Source organism: Cajanus cajan, chromosome 2 (assembly GCF_000230855.2).
Source record: "Cajanus cajan strain Asha chromosome 2, NIPB_CcT2T_4, whole genome shotgun sequence".
Lineage (NCBI taxonomy): Eukaryota > Viridiplantae > Streptophyta > Magnoliopsida > Fabales > Fabaceae > Cajanus > Cajanus cajan.
Genome location: NC_138518.1, coordinates 43406668 through 43434220, shown reverse-complemented (window position 1 = coordinate 43434220; position 27553 = coordinate 43406668). Strand labels below are relative to the sequence as shown.

The 27553-nt window shown below is 32.5% G+C and overlaps 1 long non-coding RNA gene across 1 annotated transcript; it reads left to right on the top strand.

The window, feature by feature from the left end:
• Nucleotides 1-19775: 19775 nt before the first annotated feature.
• On the top strand, nt 19776-27256 carry LOC114915324 (uncharacterized). Its single transcript, XR_014431446.1, has 3 exons — nt 19776-24459; nt 26279-26299; nt 26812-27256. It is a non-coding gene; the product is annotated as an uncharacterized LOC114915324 (long non-coding RNA).
• The last annotated feature ends 297 nt before the right edge of the window (nt 27257-27553 follow it).

Genomic DNA, 27553 nt, shown 5'->3' with positions numbered 1-27553 from the left:
ACATAAAAGATTGAAGAAAAAGAATAATCACACAAGAAAAATAGTTCTGTTTAATTAAATAGACTCTTCATGAGGCACACATTTTCTGATTCAGATCAATGCATTTCTTTTGTTATTGCTTGATGTATAAATTGAACTGCGCAAACATCTCGCTTATTGCATAAATCTTTCTGTTGTCTGGGTACCCTTAGAAACTCATCTATCTTGATGGCTAAAAATAAGAAGAATAATAGTGTGCTTCTCTTGTTGTACACATTTTTTTTTCGTGTACGTTTGCAGTTCAACTCAATCTAATTTAACTAAGTACATATGCTTCATTTAGAGTTATCATCTTGATAAATGAAATTCGATGTCTAGATTTTGATGGGTAACTAGTGGAAGAAAAAAACCATCTGCATCGAAAGGTGAAGGATTTTTTTGAAAGTCATTTCCGGGAGTCAGATAAAGCGAGGCTAAGGGTGGAGGAGTGGCGGTTTTCTTCATTATTGGAAGGGGAGAGGTTTTTTTTGGAAACACCTTTTTCAGAGACAGAGATTAAGGAAGCAGTATGGAGTTGTGATGGTAACAAATGTTCAGGTCCAGACGGTTATAATTTATGTTTTGTAAAGGAATTCTAGGATACTCTAAAAAAGGATTTTGTGGGGGTTTTTGATGAATTTTTCGTTAATGGTAAGCTAGTTAAAGGAGTCAACAACTCTTTCATTACTTTGATTCCAAAAAATGACAATGCCCAGGATTTAGGTGATCACCGCCCAATATCCTTGATTGGTAGTGTTTATAAGGTTCTTACCAAGGTTTTGGCCAATAGGATGAGCAGAGTGATGCCAACTATAATTTCTGGATCCCAGTCAGCTTTTGTGAAAGGTAGGCAGATTTTGGATGGGGTTCTAATAGCAAACAAGGTAGTGGAAGAGGCTCAGCGATTGAGAAGAGCCTTGGTGTGTTTTAAGGGGGACTTCGAGAAGGCCTACGACTCGATAAATTGGGAGTATCTTTGGAATGTAATGGGGAAGATGGGTTTTGGACCTAGATGGTGAGTTGGATGCGAGAATGTGTGTGTTCGACAAAATCATTTGTTTTGATCAATGGTAACCCAACTGAGGAATTCAATGTAGGAAGAGGATTAAGACAAGGGGACCCACTTTCTCCTTTTTTATTCTTGATTGTTGCAGAAGGGCTTAATCAAATGGTCCAGTTGGTGGTCTATTTGCATTTGTGGAAGGGTTTCATAGTAGGAAAGGACAAGATTCAGATGTCCCATCTTCAATTTGCAGATGATACGTTGCTACTGATTCAAGGGGAATGGAGGTCTTTAGAAACTATTAAGGCAATATTACAAAATTTTGAATTGGTATCAGGCCTTAAGGTGAATTTCAGCAAGAGTAATTTGATAGGTATAAATATGCCTGATCAGTGGTTAGAGCAAGTGGAAAACTTGTTGAATTGTAGACGAGCAGCTTTTCCTTTTAAATATCTAGGGCTTCCCGTTGGAGATCATCCTACAAGAGGAGCTATGTGGCAGGTGATAGTGGATGTGGTTCAAAGAAGGTTGGCTTTGTGGGAGAACAAGTACATTTCCCTAGCTGGTAGAGTCATACTTCTAAAATCGGTTTTGTCAGCCTTGCCTACCTATTTCTTATCCTTTTACAAAGCGCCGATGGGTATTCTCTCCAGAATAGAGTCGATCTTTAAAAGTTTCCTATGGGGGGAAAGAAAGACCATAGGAAAATTCACTGGTTGTCTTAGGAAAGGGTGTGTAGAAGTAAGGAGGAAGGGGGTCTTGGACTGTGTGATTTATGTAAATTTAATATGGCCTTGCTAGGCAAGTGGAAATGGAGGATGTTAACGGAACCTGATAGTCAATGGGTGAGAGTGCTCAATTCTAAATATGCAAAGTAAGATGGTTCATGGGTAGTGGAAGGTCGGACTTGCTCCAAATGGTGGGTGGATGTGTAGTTAGTTGTGGATGCGGTTCACGGACGCTCCAGATGGTGGAATCAACATGTCCGCCATGTCCTAGGAAACGGAAAGCAGACTTAATTTTGGCATGACAGGTGGATCGGTGAAACACATTTTGGTGATGAGTTTAGTCGCCTTCATGGACTCTCGTTAAACAAAAATGACTCGGTGGAAGAAATGTATAGGGGTGGTTCAAAGTGGTGGTGGAGTTTGAGGCGCCCACTTTTTGCATGGGAAGAGGAAAAGTTGGTTGAGTTAGCTAATAGGTTGGCCTCGGTAGTTTTGACAGAGGCTCACCCAGATGAATGGCGTTGGTTAACTAAAAGGTCAGGGAAATATTCGGTGGCATCTGCTTATAAGATTTTAGCAAAGTCAAACCATGTTCAAGTGGACACTTTTTATGATACGATATGGTCCAAGGGTATCCCTCCTAAGGTACAAGTTTTAGTGTGGCAGTTGGAAGGAGACAGGTTACCTACCCGGGATAACCTCTTTTTGAGAGGGGTTAATCTGGAAGGACATAATGGTTGTGTTTTTTGCAAAGAGGGCTTGGAGTCCAGCAAGCATTTGTTCCTCTTGTGTCCAAAGGCTTATGTTGTTTAGGTCAGATTATACGCTTGGTGGGGAGTGTCAGGGGTGCTTATCAATGAACTTAGGGGTTTTTGTCATCAATATATGGGATTGGTGAGTGGCAGTAAGGGTATTAAGCAAGTTTGGTCCTTTGTTTGGTTTGCAGGTATATGGCAGTTATGGAAGGCTCAAAATGAGAACATTTTCAAAGGCAAACTCTTTAAGGTGGAAGAGATCGTGTTCATGGCTCAGTTAAGATCGTGGGAGTGGTGTACGGCTGCTAGAAGGATGTCTTCTTCTTTTCCAGAATGGTTGATGAATCCTTTGTCCTGTGCAAGTGTCCCTTAAGTTTATTTTTTCTTATTTTCGGGTCATCTTGTTTTTAATTATGACTTGCACTTCTTGTGCACAATTTTCTTGGGATTAATAAATTCTTGGCTTATCAAAAAAAATATATTACTTATTTTGGGATAAGGGCTTATTTAAAAGACTATCGCTCTGTCTTGATATGCTCCCGATGTCAATTTCTTTTTGATGATTACAAAGGGGGAGAAATAGAAAAGGATTAATTAATCAAATATGTTATCTAAATCAAAACGAAAACCCAGTAAGGGGGAGAGCATATACTAAGGGGGAGAAATACAATGAACTTGCTATAACACACAGAAATACCTCTGATTTAGTTTATTTGAAACCATTTGATCAATTATATTTGTCATCATCAAAAAGGGGGAGATTATTAAGTCAGACGAAGCATTCTCCAATAAGGTTTTGAATGAGACAAATATAATGCATATTGTTATCTCTAACAAATGTGTTAGTGTTTCAAATATAAGTATAGGCAAGTTGAAGAATAAAAAATATGCATGCACCATCCCCACACCAGAACCAAAACAAATGGTAAAAGCTACAAGGCATAATATAAAGAGATTAAATAAGGTCGAGCCCAGCACAAGAAGGAAAATGATCAAGCCTCGGATGGTCAAAAATCAGACGTTGGACAAGGAAGAGACAAAGAAATGTTTTAGACATAGAATCAAGTTTCAGATGAAGAGCATAGAAAACCAAGAATGCCGAATTACGTCTAAAGTCATAACGAGAAAAACTACCTAGCTTCCACACTCTCAAAAGAACATAAAAAGTCATCAAAATAGAAGAAGAGAGAAAAGAAAAATGAACTACCGCTTGTCTAGAATGACAACGCCTACCAGTCAGAACAAGTACACCTACTAGTCAGTAAAAGACAATGCCTCTGCAGCTACAATGCCAGGAAAGCACAGAGATGTCTAGGTCATGATTGATGCTAGACATAGAAGTAAACAAATGGTATAAAAGACTTCGTGAAATGCAAATTCGGCAAGAAAACATTTAATGCAAGATCAAATGCATTAAATGCAAGATCCACGAAGATCGGACAAAATAAACAAGAGAATTAGATGATAGCTACTCAAGTATCAAGATCAAGCTCAAGCTCAATCGCACAAAGAAGAACATTCAACAAACACCAGATGAGGTATACTACAAGTAGAGACATTGAAGCATCAGACGAAAAGCCAAAACAAGACTAAACCTAGAAAGAGATGGGTTAAATGTCAGATGAAACAAGGTGGTCAACTATGATAAAGGAACAACTAAGGCAAGGCATAGACAAATCAAGTTGAATAAGACAAAGTACAACATGTGCACCAAATGACTGAGTCCACATCAGATGAAAATGTGTTAAGAACAATCTACAAGACAAATCAAACAAAGCACGTGTTGAAGGTCAGAGGAAAGTCAATCATGCATCAGACTAAGAACGACACAGACTGAAAGATACTTTAAACAAAAACAAAGTTTGTCCACATACAATGTTAACCAGACCATAGAAGTCACTAAAGCATCAACGTCAAATACTTAGATGAAGAATAAGACGTGAGACGTATGAGATTAATAGACGTAGACGAAGACTACCATGCAAGCACTTTAAGAATCAAGTCTCAAAGGACAAACTCAGGCATCGTCTACGATCATACCAATGCTTTCAATGCAATAGCATAATCAAAGGAAGAGGAGGAGAAGAAGAAGAGCACGTAAAAGCAAAAGCATGCACGTGTCAGGAAAAGTACATTACTTTTTCATATAAAGACAAATGTTCTAAAGCTACGTGACCGAAAAAGGGCAAAAAGGTTACTAGATCTTAGCTAAAATTCAGACACAGGTGCTGACAAGGCAAAGAAGACTAAAACACAATGTCTATTGTAGGAAGCAACATTTAATGCAAAAACTCAAGCATTAAATGAGAAGATCAAACAAGCAATGAACGGCTATATCTGTTTCAACGGATACTTGCAACGGAAAATTCTACAAGCCTATATATATCACTACTTCAAACCTTAAAAGGCTGGTTGTTTGGCTCGAAATGGTTCAAGCAAGGAAAAGAGTGATATCCAACCCTTGACACAACGAAATCAGAGGTAGAGCGTATAGAGTCAAATGTGTAATATCTTTGTAAACTAAGGAGTTACAAACATGTGTATCTTAGGAACAAAACCTTAGTGAGTGTACCAATTTATGTATCCTCTTTGTGAGAGTAAACCAAATACTCAATCGTTGTAAGAACTAAGGTTGCATACCTTAGTGAGTGTAGAAACCTATGTATCCTCTCTGTGAGAGTAACCCATACACTCAAACCAAACCTGTCTTGTTGACAATTGTAAAGCCTGAAGATGCTAGGGAAATAATACTTGTAAAGCCTGGAGAGGCTTGTCAAAAAATACTCACTACGAGCCAGAAGTGGCTGAGTAAAGAATACTAGTACTGATGAGTGAAGTCAACGGGCTAGGAGGTGGTCGAGAATACTCATTTGGAGCCAGAAGTGGCTGATTAAAGAATACTAGCGCTGACGAGTGAAGCTGGCAGGCCAGGAGTGGTCAAGAATACTCATGAGCAGGAGTGGTCTGATACCCAGGTGGTTGAGATAATACTAATTGCGAGCCTGAAGAGGCTGAACAAAGAATATTCGCGGTCCCTTCACCCTCTCTCGTGGGCTCTCCACAGAACACATATGGTCGTTGGAGGCACCCCACTCGGCACTGTATCACCCAACCAAACCCCTCACACCACACGCTGCCAAACAACCCTTCCCTCCGCCGCCGCCCCGCGGCGTTACCACCGTACGAACCTCGATTTAGTGGAACACGAACAGCAGGAGGTGCTTGGTTGCGAATGGCATCCACCGCAAGCCTCGACGTCGCCGACGGCCCCGTGATGAGCCTCCGTGCCCTCCGCAAGAAGCTGAACCGCATCAACGCCATGAAGGACTCCGTTTCCCAAGGGAAGCCGCTCAACAAGGAGTAGGAGGAGGTCCTCCGCTCCAAGCCCTCCGTCCTCGCCCTCATCGACGAGCTCGAGAAGCTCCGCCAGCCTCTCGCCTCCGCCCTCGCCAAGGAGCTCGAAGCCTCCGCCGCAGCACCGAAACCCTAGCCGAGAACTCTGGCTCCAGGCATCCTCAATCGAGGTTACTTGATATTTGTCTTTTTTGCATCATTTTCAAGCATCCTCAATCGAGGTTTCAGGTGCAAAACAAGCAAGATGTTGCACCAACCAAGAAAGAAGAGGACGGTGACAACTGGGATCTTCCAAAAGTAGACGCTCCATATATTTCAATCGCATGATCCACTTACATTCTGTGCGATTCTTCACATTTTATTGTGAGATGCGTTTTATGCATGTGAGTTTTAAGTAAAATCACTTCCTTGAACGCACTTAGTGTATTGTTCAATTCACATTTCTAAGTTATGCAATTCATTCATTTGTGCAACAAAATTTTATTCTGCCCTTGATTTTCTGAAATCTTGCAGCAGTATGTGTTTTTAACTCCCCTCTTGCACCAATTTACAGTCCCTTTATTATGAAGTTGAATTTACCAGTCAACTAAAAGATACTTGTCAGATAAGAAAAATATGTAAGAGTAGTATGTGAGGAAAATTTGTGTTAAGTAAAAATTTCTATTCATAATTAGATACTGAAACATTCTTGGTATTGAATTCCCTAGTATAGCATCTTCAGAATGAGAGCGGTTGGCCAGGTTAGAAAGGTCTGTTGTAATAAACTTTGCTTTTGTTTGGAATTTGGAGCTATATGGGTAGGTTACATCCCTGTGAACTTTTGTATCTTAGTATTTTTAGCAGTGATATTGTTTTATTTTGTTTATTTAATCCCATAACTTTAATGTCTATTTGCAGGTTACATATCATACAACTTTGTGGTAGGTGCTTACTCGTATTGGGGGCCAAAAGCTGGCTATAATATATACCACATGGTGAGAATTTGCTTCACTTGATGACCCCTAGTGCATATGATTATACTATTATAGTTCCTTCTTTCTTATATATCTTGTTCCTTGCATGGAATTTAAACATGCCTAGTCAGTAAAGACACTTTCCATGTAAGAAATTGCATCCTATTAACGTGCCATATTAAAGTTGGATTACTTTGATAGATTGATGCAGATTTGATATTTGGAGGAATTACAATTGTATGTGGAATAGTGGGCACTTTAGCTGGAGGCTTTGTTCTGGATTATATGAATAACACCTTATCAAATGCATTTAAGGTTCGTATTTAAATTCAGATAAGGACCTACTTTTGTGCCTATTTATTATGTTTTATCCAGCACACTATTTTACGTCTAGCATATTGTCCATGTACCTTATCCTGCCAGTCTCAGAAACAGGTACTTGAGTGTTCCTTACAGTAATCTTTAATCTTATATAAACTTTTGATATAAACTGGATTAGATTGGCCAGGCTTTTGCCCCTCTTATAATAAAAGTCCTTTAGACCAGATTGTGGTAGCAGACTATGAGTGCATGTCCCAGATGAGAGGCAAGTTATGTTTAGGGTCATGGTTTCTTATGCCATATGATATGGATTATGCATCCTCACTAAACAGCTGCTACCTTAATTGTGGAGGTTACAATCTGTAAATGAAAAGATCGGGCATATTATGCACTTGAAATTTGAAAATATTAAGACATCAAGGTCTAGGATGCTTTGTTTAAATCGCTTCACCTAAGGTACTAATTAGCTTCTTACGTGAGGCATGTGTAACAACAAAAAGTTTTGAAATCATGGTTGCAGTTTTGAAATTCTTATCCTGTATGTGACCGGTTGGAAAAAGTGTTTTATAATACTGAGATTCTGGATTGGCCTTAATATAGAATAGATTAATTTAAAATGTAGCCATAAATTGATTGAATGGAACCATATACAATGTGATTTTTATCAACCTAACCATTGAATAATAACTATATATCACCTCAATTGCTTGTGTCCATTTTTGTCAAAATTTAATAACAATATGAAAATAATCAAATTGTTCATTTGTTTATATTACATTAATTATAATGAATATAAAATAATTATGATCGTGATGTTTCCAAGTCGAATTCTTGATGAATAATTATGTGTTTTTAAGTAAAATCACTTCTACATTTGGGAAATTAGTTGTAAACTTGCTCTCTGAGAACCAAGAATCATTCTATGGTTGGTTGTGTTTTTGAATTTTATGCTTGTTTCAGGGATCCATGTTTTTCTGTCCCTTTTTTCCGTATCTGTTAGCATGCATAGTATATCTCGGCTTATTTATATTAGTTTGTCTGAATAATTTTATCCTGAAACATGAAAGATAATCTTTTAATGTTACTTATGAGTTGTTAATTTCAGTAACCAAGAGGAAAATTGGGACTTTTCCACACATTCATGTTACCTGAAATTGTGCTAGACAAGTTAGTGAGAAGAAAACGTCAAATAAGTACATGATGCAAAATCAGGTGCATAAAATTTGCTCGTTATTTAAAGTAACAAAACCCCTTTAGTACATTTAGTTTTTATGATGATACATTTGGTGATGCATATTTTTTTATTAGTACATTATGTGATCATGTGATTAATGTATTTATTTTTTTTAGGGGGGGATGGCGTTATAATTGTGGTATCATTTGGATTTTTCAGGCATAAGCTATAATTGTGGTATCATTTGGATTTTTCAGGCATAAGCTATAGTATTTTCAACTCTCCTAATGTGTGGCATGATCAATTTGCATAGAAGAAACACCTTTTTACTTATATTTTTTATTGATATATTAATGTTTAAAGCTGTTGGGATGAGGTGCTAGAAGGGTATTGTGCCTATTGTTGCTAGAAGGGTGCTAGAAGTCCAAAAATAAGCATGATTTTTTTTAATGCAATCTACATCGATTTTCTTGAGAACCGATGTAGATTTAAGCATAAATCTACATCGATTTTCTTGAGAACCGATGTAGATTTAAACATAAATGTATACATCGTTTTTTCAGAACCGATGTAAAAATGTATACATTTTCTACGTCGCTCTATTCTACATCGGTTTTAGAATCAATGTAGATACCTTTAAAGAACCGATGTAGAATATGCATCTTGTAGTAGTGAGAAGTGGTTGAGAATACTTGAGACTAGGAGTGGTCGTGACCCGGATAGTCTAGAATACTCACTACGAGCCTAAAGAGGCTGAACAAACAATACTTGTTCTTCATTGATTATCTAGTAGAACCCTTCAGTTGAAGGAGACTAGACGTAGCTTAGTTTGAGCGAACCAGTATAAAAATGTTTGCACAAGTTAGTTATTTCTCAGACGTAAATTTTACTTAACCGTCTGATCATATTGAAAAATTTCGTTTACCTTCTGCTCTTCGCCAAAACTATTTTTAGACGAAAAGTACTATACACTCATTAACTATTTCTAAGATGCTGACGCAAACTTTGTTTAGCAAATCCACTATACTGAAAGCTTCGTCCACTACTTATTACTAAATGCAATTATCTTCAAAAGGAAAATGTATGCAATTAATTTATTTTTCCAAGAAACATTTTCCTTGAGCAGTTGATAAAACTCTCAAACACAAACCTTTTGCTAAGAAAATCTTGCACAAGTCTTCAAATGGTTAAGATAACATTTTTATGAGCCGAACAAAAGTCACCTTGCGAAAATAGTCTAAATTCTCTTCGTTCACACACACACACGTATTCAACCCCCTTTTCTATGTGTTTTCATCTAACTTCAAGTTGAATTGTGCTTGCTATATTAAAATACTAGAGATGATGTGTTGTTGTGATGATGTCTTATTTGGAGTTGTTCTTTGTTGTTAAGCTAACTTTACAACTTTTCTTTTATATGTTGTTTATTTCACAAACTTGCTCTTATTTTTTCATGTGCTAGACTACATTTATGTTGGAGGGGGCGAACACAAAGTTGGATGGCCATGCTAGAGATGAGGGATGACAGATAAACCTGTATCCTTGTGTAATACCTGAACCTGTCTCGATTTTGATAGAGTTTGATAGGGTACGGGTACAAGTACAGATAAAACCCAAAATATTAAATCAGGAACGAGTATATACTTACCCGCCCCGTCCCCTTCCCCATCATCGTCCCCCTCCTTGTTTTAATACCTGTTCTCGATTTAATTATTTTAAAAAAAATTAATATTTAATTATGTGTGATTGTTTATTATGATGTGAAACATTTTTAGTTTAATATTGTGTGGTTTAATATTTAATTTTTGACAGGTACAAGTATGGATATACCTGATACCCGAGAAGGACGAGGATTGGGACAAAAATTATATACCCGAAGGATACGGGGATGAGGACGATGATGGGTTTGAATCGTGAGAATGTGAACAAGTATCATGAAATCCGTACCTGACCTGCTCTATTGTCATGCCTACTAGAGATGAGATTTTGTTGAGCTATTCTGATACAACATTCTATAGAGTGCTTGACCGACACCTGTTTTTATGTATCCAGCCCTAAATATTTTTGTAGACATTTGTATATAGTTAAAGAGATTAACATAATCACATAAAGGGATTTATGTTTTAATGTTAAAATAGTCACACACACTACTAGAATTTCCCTTATTACATGCGACTTTTCCTGCGAATTTTTTATAAAAATTTGCAGGAAACGTTGTTCCTGCAAATTTTTCTGCGAAATTTTATTTGCAGGTAATACCTTCGTGGATAATATATTTTTGCGAATTTTAAAATTCGCAGGAAATTTTCCTGCAAAATTTCCTGCAAAAAAAATTCGCAGGAAAGTTTCCTGCAAAAAAAAATTTGCAGGAAATTTTCCTGCAAAAAAAAATTCGCAGGAAAATTCGTAGGAAACTCTCTTGCGAATTTTTTCACAAGAAATTCTACAGGAATATTTTTTACGAAAAAATTTAAAAAAATTATTATAAATTCTATATTTTAAGAATTCATAATCCTTTTATTTTCATGCCTCATACATAATCTTTTAAATTCTAAGATCGTAGATTACAAGCCTAACACTCAACCATACAATTCAACTTGTAAGGTAAGTGTTATTCCAACTTATATACTCTTTAATTGTTTTATTTTCAATCGATGTGGGACTTGAAGATTTTTTAAAATATTAATCTTATTAATTTAAATAATTTTTTTTATTTTTCCTGCGAATTAAAATTTGCAAGAAAATCCGCAGGAAAAGTTACCTGCAAAATTTTTCTACCATTTAGTAAACATTACTTGCAAATTTATTTTTGCAAGAAAATGTGCAAGAAATAAAATAAAATTCTTACAATATTTTCTGCAAATTTTTACCATGAAATTTTTTTTCGATGATTATTAAAATTGTAACAAAATCTGTAAGAAATATCTGTAAATTTTTTTTTTGTAGGAAAATTCGCAAAAAATTTCTGCGAATATTTTTTGTAGGAAAATTCGCAAAATATTTCTGCAAATATTTTTTTGAAAGAAAATTCGCAAAAACTTTCTGCAAATATTTTTTTGCAAGAAAATTTGCAAAAAAATAACACTTTTCTAGTAGTGACAATATTTTATGTTTTATATATCCTATACATATATTTGTTGCATAAATATTCAGGTAATGTTTCTAAGAGAATATTAGGTTAGATGATCTTTATGTTTTTTGTTGCATGATGTATGTTGTATGTTGTGCCAAATGTGGCAACCTGTCAAGTGGTTACATGTTACAATTCTTTTCTTTTTTTAAGGAATCTTCTTCTGAAAATTCGCTTAGAGATCTCGGCTTTTGAGATAGGACTTTTTTCGAACAACAGATATCAAACTATTTGTTAATTAAATAGTTTGATCAAAAAGGTTGCAGTTATGCGCAATTCCTTTGTCTTCCTCTATTATCCTTAATTGATGTTGTCATCTTGTTAGACGCATAGATCCATCCTATGGAAGATAATTCTCAGTTATCTCAATGCACAAGTTAATATAAATATAAATATAAAAAATATATATATATATATATATATATATATATATATATATATATATATATCATTGTCTAATACCATTTAGCACTTAATATAGCATTGTGTTGATCATTCTCAAGTTATGTACCAAAGTTACCTAGGATAGACGAGGCATAAATAAAAAGATTTTTTCTTCAAACATAATCTTTAGATTTAGACAGACCAGTGTTTAGTTGTTGGGAAAACCATTATTGTCCAAGTGTCATTTTAATATAGTTTTCTAAATTTAAGAATGTTGAAAGAAATGGCCATGTTAATTATGAGACAAACATCTTTAACAAGTCTTTGAAGTATACTGAGGGATGTTTGTAAAGAGAAATGATCTTCACGCGAACTATGGTCATGATAAACTTCAGTATGATATATTGAGAAATGACAAATTGTATTTTGATCAAGGAAATATTTCTAACATAAAAAGATATCAAATTAGACATAAGTAATTACAAAATTTAGACATGAACTACTGTGATGATAAGGTTTTGACCTTAATTACTTTAAGAGATGAATATTCAAATAATAGTTACTGCTAATTCAAAATTATAAGAGTGATTTCAACCACAATCCCTCTTTTTAGGGATTTGGTGATTATTTTTCAACTATTAAAGAAAAGATATTCATAAATGTGGTTAACAATAATATTAGGATTATTATGATATCATTAAGGTTAATTGTGTCAGCCGTATTTCATGGACATTACAAAAAGCCCCAAAGCTCTAAGCTTTGAGAAAGTGAAGAAGCATCAGATATTCTTATATGATTGAGTTTAATTTGGTTATGATGCATATGAGGTTTAGGTTTGATCTTGACCTTTTGGTATATATTAACCCTAAAATTGATTTTAATAGCTCATGTTTACTAAGATTCGTGGTTGAACTCAACCTTTTACAAATGTAGGCCAAAGCATAACTTTCAGAGAATTGGTTAGGATTCAACCTTTAATAATAATTAACATGTATTCACCTTTTAAAAAATTTACCCCAACAATTTTAAGATACCTTCGTGTTGATGGCAATGATCCAATTATTTTCTTCCCCCCATGTCTACATAGGTGAGAGAACATGGAAAGGAACTTCGACGTTCAAGTAAAAAGTGATCTAATAGAAATAATGAAAACTAAGACGTACTTGATACCCCATTTTGGTAGATGTACGTGTGTAGTTTAATTTGTTCGTAATTTTGATTCTTAATACAACAATATTGATATTCATCCAAATTATTTCGGGTGAATTGAGGTGAATACAGGGGTGAGATAGAGAAAAAAATATTAAAAAAAATTGAGAAAGAAATATAAGTGACAAGGGAAAAAAAAAAAGATATATAATAAGTAAATACGTTGAAGTTGAGACAAAGACAAAAATGTATATATAATAAATATTTTTCTTCTTACGCTTAAAAAACTTTTTCGTGCATGTAAAGAGGGATTTTCTTCTTTTTAGTCCTTTGTATTTATTTTTTTCAAGTTCATTCCTATAAAAAAAGTTTGTTCCATTCTTGTCCTTTAAATTGATTGATAAATCTATTATGAAGAAAAGGGGAAAAAAATAAAGACCAAAATTTGGGAAGACGAAGACAAAAATATCTAAAATTTGAGAGAACTAAAAATTAAAAACAACTAAAAATTACGAGGATTAAAGCAATAACAATCTTATTTTATGAGAACTAAACATTTATATAACCTCAATTTATAAAATTTGAACCTTTAAATGCAATAAAAACTAAATAAATAATTAATAAATGTATCAGTAGAGATGAGAAAATACTAGACCTTAAAGAGAGACTTATAACCTGACCTGTTTAAGGGTTGGTCTGATCTGACCTATATATATTTATTAAAACAGTCATGCTTAAACTTTTTTAAAAAAACCTATTTATTTAAAAATTTTGAAATAAATAAATTTGCCATACAAAATTATCAATGTATGTGTGTGTGTCCTTAATTAATTTTTTATTTTAAACCCTAAATTTTAAAAATATAATTTTTGACTTATTTAAAATTAAACTGTTAATGCAAAATAGATTTTTAAATATGCTAGTAGTAAAATAAGTTTTTAAATAAGTTAATTGGTCAAATCAAACTTTTAAAAAAGTTAGAACACATTTATAAAAAAAAAAAAAAAGAATCTATGATACATAACATGTTAGATTTAGGTTTTAATTTTATAGAACATGTTTATTCAAAGTCTAATTTAACTTGACTTATTTCCATCCCTATGTATGGATGACTAAAAAAAATAAAAAATAAAATCTAAATATGCACAATTTTGTAAAAATCATATCACAACATAGTTACTTTAAATTTATCTCTCTTATTTTATGTTTTATTTTCGTTATTTTTTTTGTTATATTTTTATCATAACTTAGAAGTGATTTTATTAATAATTAACTACTATGAAGTTTAATTTTATGTTTAAGGTGTATTTCTTATTTATTTTTTTATGGTCACTAAAAATTAAGTTTTTACACTATAGCAGTGCAAAAGGTATAAACTTTATAATTTTATCTTATAAGGCTTTAGTTGTTTTTGTTTTTCTTATTTTTAGTTGTTTTTTTTATTCTTTCAAATTTTGCACTCTATAATTTTCTAACCTTTCTTGGTTAATTTTTTTTTACAGAACAAAAACAAATCAATTTTATTTTTTACAAGAATGAAACTAAAAAAATTTAAAATAAAACCTCTTATCAACCCTTTCATACTTATTTTCTTCCATGAGAGAATTTGTAAAATTTATTTTAACTTTTTATTCAGTTTTTTTATTTATCATAATTATTTATGGATTAAATATTAATATTTTAAAATAAACTATTAATAAATAAAAATAACTTTGTTTAAAAATATAAATTATTTATTATATATATCTAAAATATAATTTATACAGTTAAAGATATTTATTGATACAAATTTTAAATATAATTTATAAATTTAAATATAGTGTATATATATATATCATTTATTATAAGTTTTTATTATATAATAAACACGTATTTGTATACACTAAAATATTATATTTACATTAAAAAATTATTTAAGTTGTGACACTCTTACTACCCCAACACATACATCATAATAATGTAATTAAATTAAGAAAAATAAACTTTAAAATTTGGTAAAAGGGTTCACATAAACTTCAAAAATCGTTCTTTAATAACCTTGAATATTAAAGATTTAGAAAATGAAACACAAAAGTTTACAAATTATTTTCAAAATGATATTTACAATTCCAAATCCATATAAAAATTCTTTCCTAAAAGTCCTCTGCCCCGATGTCACAATATCAGAGCATAACCCTTTCCCTTTAGAACTCAACACTATGAGTGCCTTCATCTTCACCTAAAAGAAAACCACATAAAAACAGGACGGTGAGAGATAGATAACATCATATATGAACATAGAGCTACCCAATTCCCACCCCACACCGTGCACCAAAATATCATCATTAAATATAAACAACAAATACATCTCATATAATTACCAAACATCATTTTTTTTTCAATCATACAAGCTTTCATACACATGCTCACTATATGTTCATACACATCTCCTCTCCTAAGAGTCTCAACTTGGCACTCCGCACAATGGGCGTACCTCGTCAATTCCCTTAGTTGTTGCCAATGCGGGCATACCGTTCTCACACCCTCCCAGGGCCGGTATGTTGCACGGTTAAACACCCAGCGGCCCGTGCAAAGGCAATCCACCCACCGTTAAACCCTCTGTGGCCAGTGAGCTGCACAGTTAAACACCCAACGGCCCACGCATGGAATGCCTCCCGTCATGGTCCCCCCTGTCTCAACCCCTCTCTGGGCCCAGGGTCCAATGCAATATAGCCACGTCTGGCTTCTCAAGCACCACATGCAACTCATAAGTCTCATGCAACTCATGCATCCCACGTAACTCATAATTAATGCATCTCCATTATATAACATCATCACATGTCAATAACAATCCATGCAATATCATCCTCACATGCTAGGTACCTATCATTAAGTTATCAACATCATAGATCACAAATTTCACATAATTCTCACACACATCACAATATCTATGACATTCAGTTAATAATTTAACCATAACTCGAGATATACATATCCTTTCTAAGTGATCCCAACTCCATTAAAATCTTAACATCAATAGCTACAACTTTCATGAAGAACACAAATCCTAATAAAGTCGTTTAGGTTACCATTCAGGGCTCACAAAAATTGATGTTGTGATTCGCACACAGATTGGAAGGCTCAAATTGCAACTCACATAACTTGATCAAATATTAATATTTTTACACGATTCTTGTGTCTAAATGGTAGCCCCAGATGTCTAGTTTCTAAAAAAACAAACGGCACTCGATTTGGATAACTACAAAGAAAGATATCGCAAAATTACAAACGTATGTCCCGGTCCCGACGTCCGACGCCCAAAACTGGCGCTGAGCGCCCAAATCTCTGCCCAGACTCCCCTCTGTGCAATTAAACCTGCGTTTTACGAGTTCCAAAAAGGTTTTTACCAATTTTCACTACTTCTACACCCCGTTGGTTCAGTTTAACTCCATTTATATTCTTCATACGTTCCAAATCAATCCATACACATCTCAAGCCTCAAAAATTGGTTTCCATTAGTTTTACAAAAAAAAATCTAAACTCTTCTTAACACATAAAATTCAAGTCATCAAATTTAAGGATAAAGAATTAACAAGAAAGCCCCAATGGAATTTAAAGACAATTCAAGAAATAAGTTCTTCCAAATGAATTAAGAATTTAGAACATCGATTGCACAGATAATCGTTCAGAATTTTAAATAGAGTTCCTAGAGGGACTTAGGGATTGCCCTCACTACCCGAACACCCCTATATTCACATATGAAGAAACCCATCCCCCCGTACCTTAAGGATGATGAACGAAGGCCAACAGAAGAACGACGGAGCAATCTGAACACTTTACGCCTTCCTTCAAGAATTTTCTCCTTTTTTTTTCCCTAACCCTTCTGAACGCAAATGAGGCAGATAGGGTTAACACCACCTGACTCCTTTCTTAAAATTAATCCATTGGACTGGGTCAACCCAACCCATTTTCCTTCTCTTCTAACCCACTTCTAATTTTCCTCAAAATAATTAAATAAAATAAATACATGTATATTATAAAATATTTTTTCTCTATAATAATAATATATTTCTGACCCTAAATATAATAATATAATTTCAATAACAAAATATCATATAAAATCAACATTCTCTTAAAACATATAAATATTTATTTAAAAATGCTAATAAAAATACTTATTTAATACGTACAAAATAATTGTCCAAAATAATAATTATTTAAAACGTACAAAATAATATTCCTTTATAATTATTAAAATAATTATGACTAAATACCATCTAATAATAATAATAATAATAATAATAATAATAATAATAATAACCTTTTTGAAAATTGGGGTGTTACAATACTTCCCCCCTTTTAAGAAATTCGTCCTCGAATTTATGAAATGAAGAGGTTCGACTATGACTCCTTCATTAAACTCAAGATTCTTCCTAAACTTCCTAGGCAAACCCACAACAAAGTCTAGACACATTACCTCACTTCCAAACAGGGACATCTAAAGGTTACAAAAGTCCTAAAAGGCTTATGATGTTCTGTCTTAGACTTATATTATACTAAACATGAGTACACAAACTTCCTCTCCTCTTCTCTTCACCTTAGGCCACCACGCTTCTGCTGCGCCACTCTGATACATGTTAATAGCTCCTAAGTGGATGCTAAAAGTACTCTTTTGTCCTTCCTCTAAGATCATCTCTTAATTCGGGATTACTAGGCACCCAAATTTTGTTCTTGCACCTCAAAACAACATCGATTCCTACTCAGAAATGGTTACCTATATTCCTATCAATCTTCTTCACTTGGTTCACTAAGAAAGGATCTTACTCTTGGGCTTTTTCTAATCTCATCCATTAATTCACTAGTCACTTTCGACATACTCAATTCAATGCTTCTAAGGGTAAGCTCACACATCAAGCTTAAGTCTGTAAACTCTTCAATCAAATCCAACCTTAAATCATCAAAGACGATAGATGAAAGATCATCCTACTCAAGACATATGTCACCACATTGCCTTTACCTAGATAGCAACTGAGATTAAAATCCTAGTCCTTAAGAAATTCCAACTATCTCTTTTGGTCAAAAGATATTTAAGACTCTAACAATCACTAAATACCTCAAGCTTAGAATCATATAGGTAGTGTCTCCAAATCTTAATGTAATATCATAACCACTAACTCATAGATAAGGTAGTTCCTCTCATGAATATTCAATTGCCTAGAAACATAAGCTACTACCTTTCCTTCTTGCATCAACAATGCATCCAAATTCATCTTATAAGTACTACTATATACCACAAAAGGCTTACTAAAATCCAATAATATTAACACTAGTCAATCTTGCCTTAAGAGTTGGAACTACTCTCATACTTACTATCCCACATAAAGAGAATACTCCTCCTAGTGAAATGTAGTTAAGGGCAATGCTATCTTAGAAATTCCTTCAATAAATCTCCAATAATAATAAGCTAACCTCATAAAACTCTTATCTTCACTAATTGGCTTAGATATCTCCCCACTTAAACACAACTTCTACCTGAGACAGATCCATGTTTACCTCAACTGGAATTTACAGGAACTAGAAAACTTATCTCATACAATAAAAAAAAAATAATAAAATAAAATAAAATAAGATAAATAAAATAGTAATACTTAGATAACTTAACATACAACCGTCTTGAATATATCTCCACCCTCAACTACAATATGATCATATCACACCCTAAGATCAATCTCACTAACCACACGACATTCACCAATTGATCCCTAAGATCATCTATCCACATATCAACATACATGCATATTAAATCATATTAGAATACCTACTTTAAACCTTCAAATATACCATCCATAAGCATGTACATGAACAACCCTTACCACATAGCATCATACAATCTTAAACAACCTCTCAATCCACATGAAAACACCTGAAAACATCTTAACAAAATCAATTCTTATCCTTGCATTGCCTACTAACCCAAAAACATTATTACAGCCTACTTCTCCTTTCAACAACTATCAAAGAAAATAACACACAGACAGTTCTACTCATCCAAATGATCTCAAACCTATCTCAAACGAAATCTAAGAGAATAAGCTACAACTCCTATGAAGACATAAGATTCTAAAAAGATCATCTTCTTAGCTAAAAATCTCAAAAACCGCAGCAGATATACTCAGCGCTTACAGCTAGACCTTTGATCACCAAAGTAGCTATAACTAGAGTTCTAGACCTCCGTTTTACCTGATTCCAGTTCCATTGGAAAGATAACGTCCAAGGCTACAACTTTTGTGAAGACCATAAAATCTAAATCTGTCAATATGGTACTCATACTGGAACAACAAGACTGCAGCGAAAATATCTTCTACACCAAACAGCAATAGTATATCAATATATCTAAGCCCACAAAAATACATCAACCCTTCCAAACTCACACCTCAACTTCATATTCAAGCTTTTCACTACAATCCTAAACCAAAACAACTCACATATTCAGTATAAAAGGCTTAGAAAATAAAATTCACATGCTACCTAAACCATAAAAGGTCAACATGCAACCATCAAACTCTAGAAATCATCAACACTTCAATCACTCCTTAAGAATACCAAAACTCCAATTCTCAACATACATCATCCTTAGATTCAATCGCTACAACTATAGCTTTAAAAAATTCCACCAATCGTAAACTCTTAATACACTAAAAACAATCAATGTCTTACCCAAGTCTAAGGCCTCAATAGTTCCTATAATATTAGCACAATATCTCGTCTACCACTACTCGCACATATGCTTGCAACACAAGCGATATCACTCAACCACTACTTCTTCCGTAAGCAAGAAGTATCAAACAAATAAGCAATCATAAGAATGAAGAAGAGCGGTCATAATGGTATTAGCTAATACTATCATGACTATCATTCCTCTAATTACAAAATAACTTAACAAGAAGAACATCATCATCATCAAAGCAAAACATCATCAAAGTACACAACAAATAAGACACAATCAGAGTACACAACAGAATCACGATAAGTACATAACTCACGGCCGATTGGATCGACCTGCTCTGATACCACTTAATGTGACACCCTTACTACCCCAACACATACATCATAATAATGTAATTAAATTAAGAAAAATAAACTTTAAAATTTGGTAAAAGGGTTCACATAAACTTCAAAAATCGTTCTTTAATAACCTTGAATATTAAAGATTTAGAAAATGAAACACAAAAGTTTACAAATTATTTTCAAAATGATATTTACAATTCCAAATCCATATAAAAATTCTTTCCTAAAAGTCCTCTGCCCCGATGTCACAATATCAGAGCATAACCCTTTCCCTTTAGAACTCAACACTATGAGTGCCTTCATCTTCACCTAAAAGAAAACCACATAAAAACATGACGGTGAGAGATAGATAACATCATATATGAACATAGAGCTACCTAATTCCCACCCCACACCGTGCACCAAAATATCATCATTAAATATAAACAACAAATACATCTCATATAATTACCAAACATCATTTTTTTTCCAATCATACAAGCTTTCATACACATGCTCACTATATGCTCATACACATCTCCTCTCCTAAGAGTCTCAACTTGGCACTCCGTACAATGGGCGTACCTTGTCAATTCCCTTAGTTGTTGCCAATGCGGGCATACCGTTCTCACACCCTCCCAGGGCCGGTATGTTGCACGGTTAAACACCCAGCGGTCCGTGCAAAGGCAATCCACCCACCGTTAAACCCTCTGTGGCCAGTGAGCTGCGCAGTTAAACACCCAACGACCCACGCATGGAATGCCTCCCGTCATGGTCCCCCCTGTCTCAACCCCTCTCTGGGCCCAGGGTCCAATGCAATATAGCCACGTCTGGCTTCTCAAGCACCACATGCAACTCATAAGTCTCATGCAACTCATGCATCCCACGTAACTCATAATTAATGCATCTCCATTATATAACATCATCACATGTCAATAACAATCCATGCAATATCATCCTCACATGCTAGGTACCTATCATTAAGTTATCAACATCATAGATCACAAATTTCAAATAATTCTTCACACACATCACAATATCTATGACATTTAGTTAATAATTTAACCATAACTCGAGATATACATATCATTTCTAAGTGATCCCAACTCCATTAGAATCCTAACATCAATATCTACAACTTTCATGAAGAACACAAATCCTAATAAAGTCGTTTAGGTTACCATTCAGGGCTCACAAAAATTGATGTTGTGGTTCGCACACAGATTGGAAGGCTCAAATTGCAACTCACATAACTTGATCAAATATTAATATTTTTACACGATTCTTGTGTCTAAATGGTAGCCCCAGATGTCTAGTTTCTAACAAAACAAACGCACTCGATTTGGATAACTACACAGAAAGATATCGCAAAATTACAAACGTATGTCCCGGTCCCGACGCCCGACGCCCAAAACTAGCGCTGAGCGCCCAAATCTCTGCCCAGACTCCCCTCTGTGCAATTAAACCTGCGTTTTACGAGTTCCAACAAGGTTTTTACCAATTTTCTCTACTTCTACACCCCGTTGGTTCAGTTTAACTCCATTTATATTCTTCATACGTTCCAAATCAATCCATACACATCTCAAGCCTCAAAAATTGGTTTCCATTGGTTTTACAAAAAAAAATCTAAACTCTTCTTAACACATAAAATTCAAGTCATCAAATTTAAGGATATAGAATTAACAAGAAAGCCCCAATGGAATTCAAAGACAATTCAAGAAATAAGTTCTTCCAAATGAATTAAGAATTTAGAACATCGATTGCACAGATAATCGTTCAGAATTTTAAATAGAGTTCCTAGAGGGACTTAGGGATTGCCCTCACTACCCGAACACCCCTATATTCACATATGAAAAAACCCATCCCCCGTACCTTAAGGATGATGAACGAAGGCCAACAGAAGAACGACGGAGCAATCTGAACACTTTACGCCTTCCTTCAAGAATTTTCTCATTTTTTTTTCCCTAACCCTTCAGAACGCAAATGAGGCAGATAGGGTTAACACCACCTGACTCCTTTCTTAAAATTAATCCATTGGACTGGGTCAACCCAACCCATTTTCCTTCTCTTCTAATCGACTTCTAATTTTCCTCAAAATAATTAAATAAAATAAATACATGTATATTATAAAATATTTTTTCTCTATAATAATAATATATTTCTGACCCTAAATATAATAATATAATTTCAATAACAAAATATCATATAAAATCAACATTCTCTTAAAACATATAAATAATTATTTAAAAATGCTAATAAAAATACTTATTTAATACGTACAAAATAATTGTCCAAAATAATAATTATTTAAAACATACAAAATAATATTCCTCTATAATTATTAAAATAATTATGATCAAATACCATCTAATAATAATAATAATAATAATAATAATAATAATAATAATAATAATAATAATAATAATAATTAAAGTGTTCAGATTGCTCCGTCGTTCTTCTGTTGGCCTTCGTTCATCATATGCTTGGCTTGACATAATTTCTTGCTATTTATAAAGCTACCAAGAAAGACCGATCATTAAATTACTTCATGAAATCAACTTTTGTAAATCCATGCCTTGAAGCAAGGGTGTCATGCATCATCATATTCCTTTGCATTGCTAGCTTTTTTGGGCTCCAATCTTAGTATCTTATTATCTATAACTCATTCTTAATATGTCCAAATGTAGTTATGAGAGATGAAAAAAAAAAATTCACTTTACCTCTCCTCTCCAAAATAAAACTCTATAGTTTGGTAAATAAATATTTGGACAAATAAGAACAACTGCATGAAATCTGTATCATTAAGAATGTGATTTTCATATAATAAAAATTTATTTAACATTATTGCATTTGTTGGATTCAACTGCAGGCCGGTGCAGTTCTTTTTTCAGCTGTAGGATGATTCTATTCCAATCACAAACTAAATGTTTAAGGAACCAAATAAGGAAAGAAATAAAGAAAATAAAAAAAAATAACATTTTTAATATATAAAAATATAAAACCAGGATTCGCAGTAAATCTGTTTGTCATTTATATATTCCCATCAAAACTCAATCCAAAATAAATATGAGTGTTTAACTAAACCAAGAAAAAATTTATAATTGGATTATAAATTAACTTATGAATGATAAAAATGGAAAAATTAAAAGTAGGAATAAAAGAAAAACATAATAAAGGGATCTCAAATTAATTCAAAATTTAATGATATATACTAAGAAGATAAAAAAATGTAATTAAACCAAAAAAATGTAATACAAACAAATGATTAGTCATAAAAGTCACTCACTACAAAAAAAAAAATGCGTGATTTGTGGCGGTTATTTTGGTGGTTTCTGGCGGTTAAAAACCAACAAATGCAATATTGCAAACAGTAATGATAGAGACGAAAGAACAAACGAAGGAGCTTGAACAGTAATATTGCGGTCGTTTAGGTTGACTATTTTGAACTAAAATTGTAAAGGTGAGGGTGAGATGAAGAAGGCGAAGAGAGGATGAACAAACCTTGTGAGGTGCTGAAGCACATGGACGCGCGCGGAAGCTGGGGATGGCGGGTTCGTGAGGCTTTTCATGAACTAGAAATTGTTTTTTTTATTTTTTTTAAATTGATTTTATAAGTTTTTTTTTTTTTAATTTCATAAAAGAACTAAGGCACGTATAATTAATTAAATAAAAAATTATTGAACGTTCTGGCAGTTTTAAACCGCCAGAAAGTGTCAACACTGTAATGATTATCATTCCTGCGGTTTTAAACCGCCAGAAAGTGTCAATAATTTGTAGCATTTGCCATCCTTTCCACAAATGTAACATTTTTTGGCGGTTTATGGAAACCACCAGAAAAAAATTGCCAATAATTACCTATTTTTTTGTAGTGACTATATTAATTAATGGAAAATGGAAAAATGAAGATTTCTTTTTGGGATAAATTTAAGGACACTAATTAAAGAATAAATAAAAAAAAAATATAAACGTAGTGTTACCAATATTTGTTGTAGTTTTAAATATAATTTTATCATAATTTTCAATAAACAGTATTTACTAATATCTTCATAAATGCTTTTATGTTACTCGTTAACAAGACTCTTAGAGCATCTTTAATAGGGTTGCTTATAAGCAATTTCCTGTACCACATCACTGCCAAATCAGCACTGGTCCACTGCACATGGTTTCTTTTGTTTTATATATTCTTGTCTTCATAGGGTAAAAGACTAATGAAGGAAGGAATTACAACTTTGTTTAAAGAGAATGAAGTTTCTTCCATCTGAAGTAAAGATTCAGACATATATAAACTACATTGATATATTCTTTTGCAGTTCCATTCAACACTTATGGCACCTCCTTTACCCGCCAGACCTGGTGAGAATTCTTCAATGTCTACACCTCCTTGGCGCTACGTGACACGTCAGAATATAAATGTTAGTGGTGAGAATTCTTCAATGTCTAGACCTCCTTGGGGCGCTAGGACAGGTCAGTATATAAATATTGGTGATGAGAATTCTTTAATGTTTATGTTCTTTTACAATTTTTAGAGTAAAACTATTAGGAGAAATACTTGCGACATTTATTTCAATACTTTCTTTATTACCCTTTAAGTTCTAAAATAATTATAATTTTAACATTTAAAAATTGTCTTAAAATGATTAATGTTTTTACTCTTCAAAGTAATATTTATTAGTTTTTTCCCTAATTTGTCCTTTCATTAATTATTCAACTACTACAATTAAAAATAATACATTTATTAAGAGAGTGAGATATTTCAGTAAAATTGTATCAAAAAGTGATTATATATATATATATATATATATATATATATATATATATATATATATATATATATATATATATATATATATATATATAAATCCGAGTAGAAACTTAATTTAAATTATTATTGTGGGACCAAGGAAGCATTAAGCAAAAATTATAAAGGCTTAATTGTGATTTTGATGTCTTAAGTATTGCAATCGGGTAATTTTGATCCCAAGGTTTTAATTAAGTAATTTTAGTCCTTAAAATATTGTAATAGTATGATTTTAGTCCCTTGATTTTTAATTAAACAATTTTAGTCCTTCAAATATATATCATAATTATACGACTTTAATCTTTTTCACTAAAAATTTAATAATTTTAAATTTTTAATATAAATATATATATATATATATAATATTATAAAATTATACAACTGTTTGCTTATTTAAGTTAACATATATTAAAATTTTTGTTAATGTATCAAATGGTATACATTTATTATTACTAAATAAATAAAATTTGTATATTATCAATATTTAATATTACTGATAAATTAATATAAATAATACTTTTAGTATATTTATAGATAAACTAATAATTTGATAAATATAATTTAGTATATATTAATATACTTTTACAAAAATATAAATATATTAGATAAGATGTGTATATTTTTAATTAATATACTTATATTTTTGTAAAAGTATATTAATATATAATAAGTTATATTTATGAAGTTTTTAGTTTATCTATAAATATATTAATAATATTATTGATATTAATTTATCAATAATATTATAATAATAATAATATATAAACTTTATTTATTTAATAATAATAAATATATATTATTTGATATATTAAGAAAAATTATAATATACGTTAACTAGAATAGATAAATAATTGTACAATTTTAAAATATTGTATATATATATATATATTAAAATTATTAAATTTTTAGTGGGGGAGACTAAAATCGCATAATTGCAATATTTGAGAGACTAAAATTGTTCAATAAAGAATTGAAAGACCAAAATCGCACAATTACAATCCTTTAAGGATTAAAATTACTCAATTAAAACTTTAGGAATCAAAATTGCATAATTTTAATACTTGAGCGATCAAAAACGCAAATAAATTAATTATAAATTTTAGTGGATGATACCATTAAATCAAGAAAGAGATTTATTAAATGAGATGTTAAACTCACAAAATTTGTAATTTCACATTAATTTTAGTCAATCATATAGATAGTATTGAACATAAAATGTTAGAGTGAGCACACTAAATTTCCTCAAATATTAATAAGCATTTTGTCGCTCAAGATGAGCAAAACTTAAAAGTAAATTTTGACAAAGGCTACACACACATATAGGGAACGGATTTACTTAAAAGTATTGTCAGAAACCTTTTATATTTCCCTCCAATCTCTTTGATCTTTCACTCTATTCTCTTTGATCTTTCTCTCCATTCATTTTTTTACTCTCTCGCGCTCTCATCTAAAGTCTCTAGCTTCTCATTTTCTTTGCAACACCAGATCCAATACAATATCTAGCAGGTAACATTCTCATTCTCTTCTAATGTCTCTAGTTTCGTTGTTGCTTTATTAAGGTAAATCTCAAATTTGGAACCAAATAAAACAGCCCGTTCTGCAACCAGAACGACCCATTCTACAACCAGAACGACCCGTTCTGCCAACAAAACGGCCCGTTCTAAAATCAAAATGGCCCGTTCTGGATTGGTTTTAACTCATGGCAAACTATGTTGGAACGACTCGTTCTAAATTTTAGTTTTAGGCCATTTTAACAACCTGGAACGTCTCATTCCAGTTTAGGAACGAATTGTTCCAATTTGATTTTTAAAAAACCACGACTTTTAAGATCGGTTATAAAATAATCGATCTTAAAAGTTATCTTTTAAGATCGGTTAATAACCGATTTTAAAAGTCTAACTTTTAAAATCGACTTTTATAATCGGTTAGGGAACCGATTTTAAAAGTTAAAAATAACCATTTTAAAAGCCTTTTTTCCACTAGTGCACTTTGATATTCTAATGTTTGAATTGCTGCAGAACCCAAATTATCGATACATGAATCTGATCGCAAAGTGCGTGTAGGTGTTACTTGTGAAATCCAGGGATGGAAAATATGTGTGCTTACATATGAGTAGCTAGCCCAACTATAATAGAGAGAAATATGATGAGTGAGAACTCTGTGGATGTTATTGATGGATATACAAATACAATACTAGATTCCTTAAGGTTATTGCTCTTTTTGCTTTGTTGTATTTTATTTTTCTCTTTTTTTTAAATATATTTTTTACATTTTATACTCTTTTTATCTTCATTATAAGTCATAAGTTAGAGGAAAAATAATAATGGTCATTTTATTATGTATTTTGCAATTTCTATAAGGATTGTGAGTATATGTATCTTTAGTTGTTCAATAACAATGAGAAAAGTTGAAAAATAGATGTTTACTTTCACCTCTTGAACTTTTCAATTATTGGTTATGAATTTTATTGACAATAATTCGTAAACTTTGATATACTTTATAGGATAATAATATCTTCATCTCTACCATGATAATTTAATGATAATATAGAAAAATCAAATTAATATGCCGTATTTTTTATTTTTTTATAAAATTAATTAAAATAATTACAGTGTTTTATATCACTAAAGAGTATATTATTTTTAACATCCCCACGATCTCAAAAATAATTAACTAGTCTTGAATGGTTGCTTTATAGATGAAGGCATTCGTACTAAATATGGCCGCCAATATGTAGGCCTCAAAATTTTAGTGGATGAT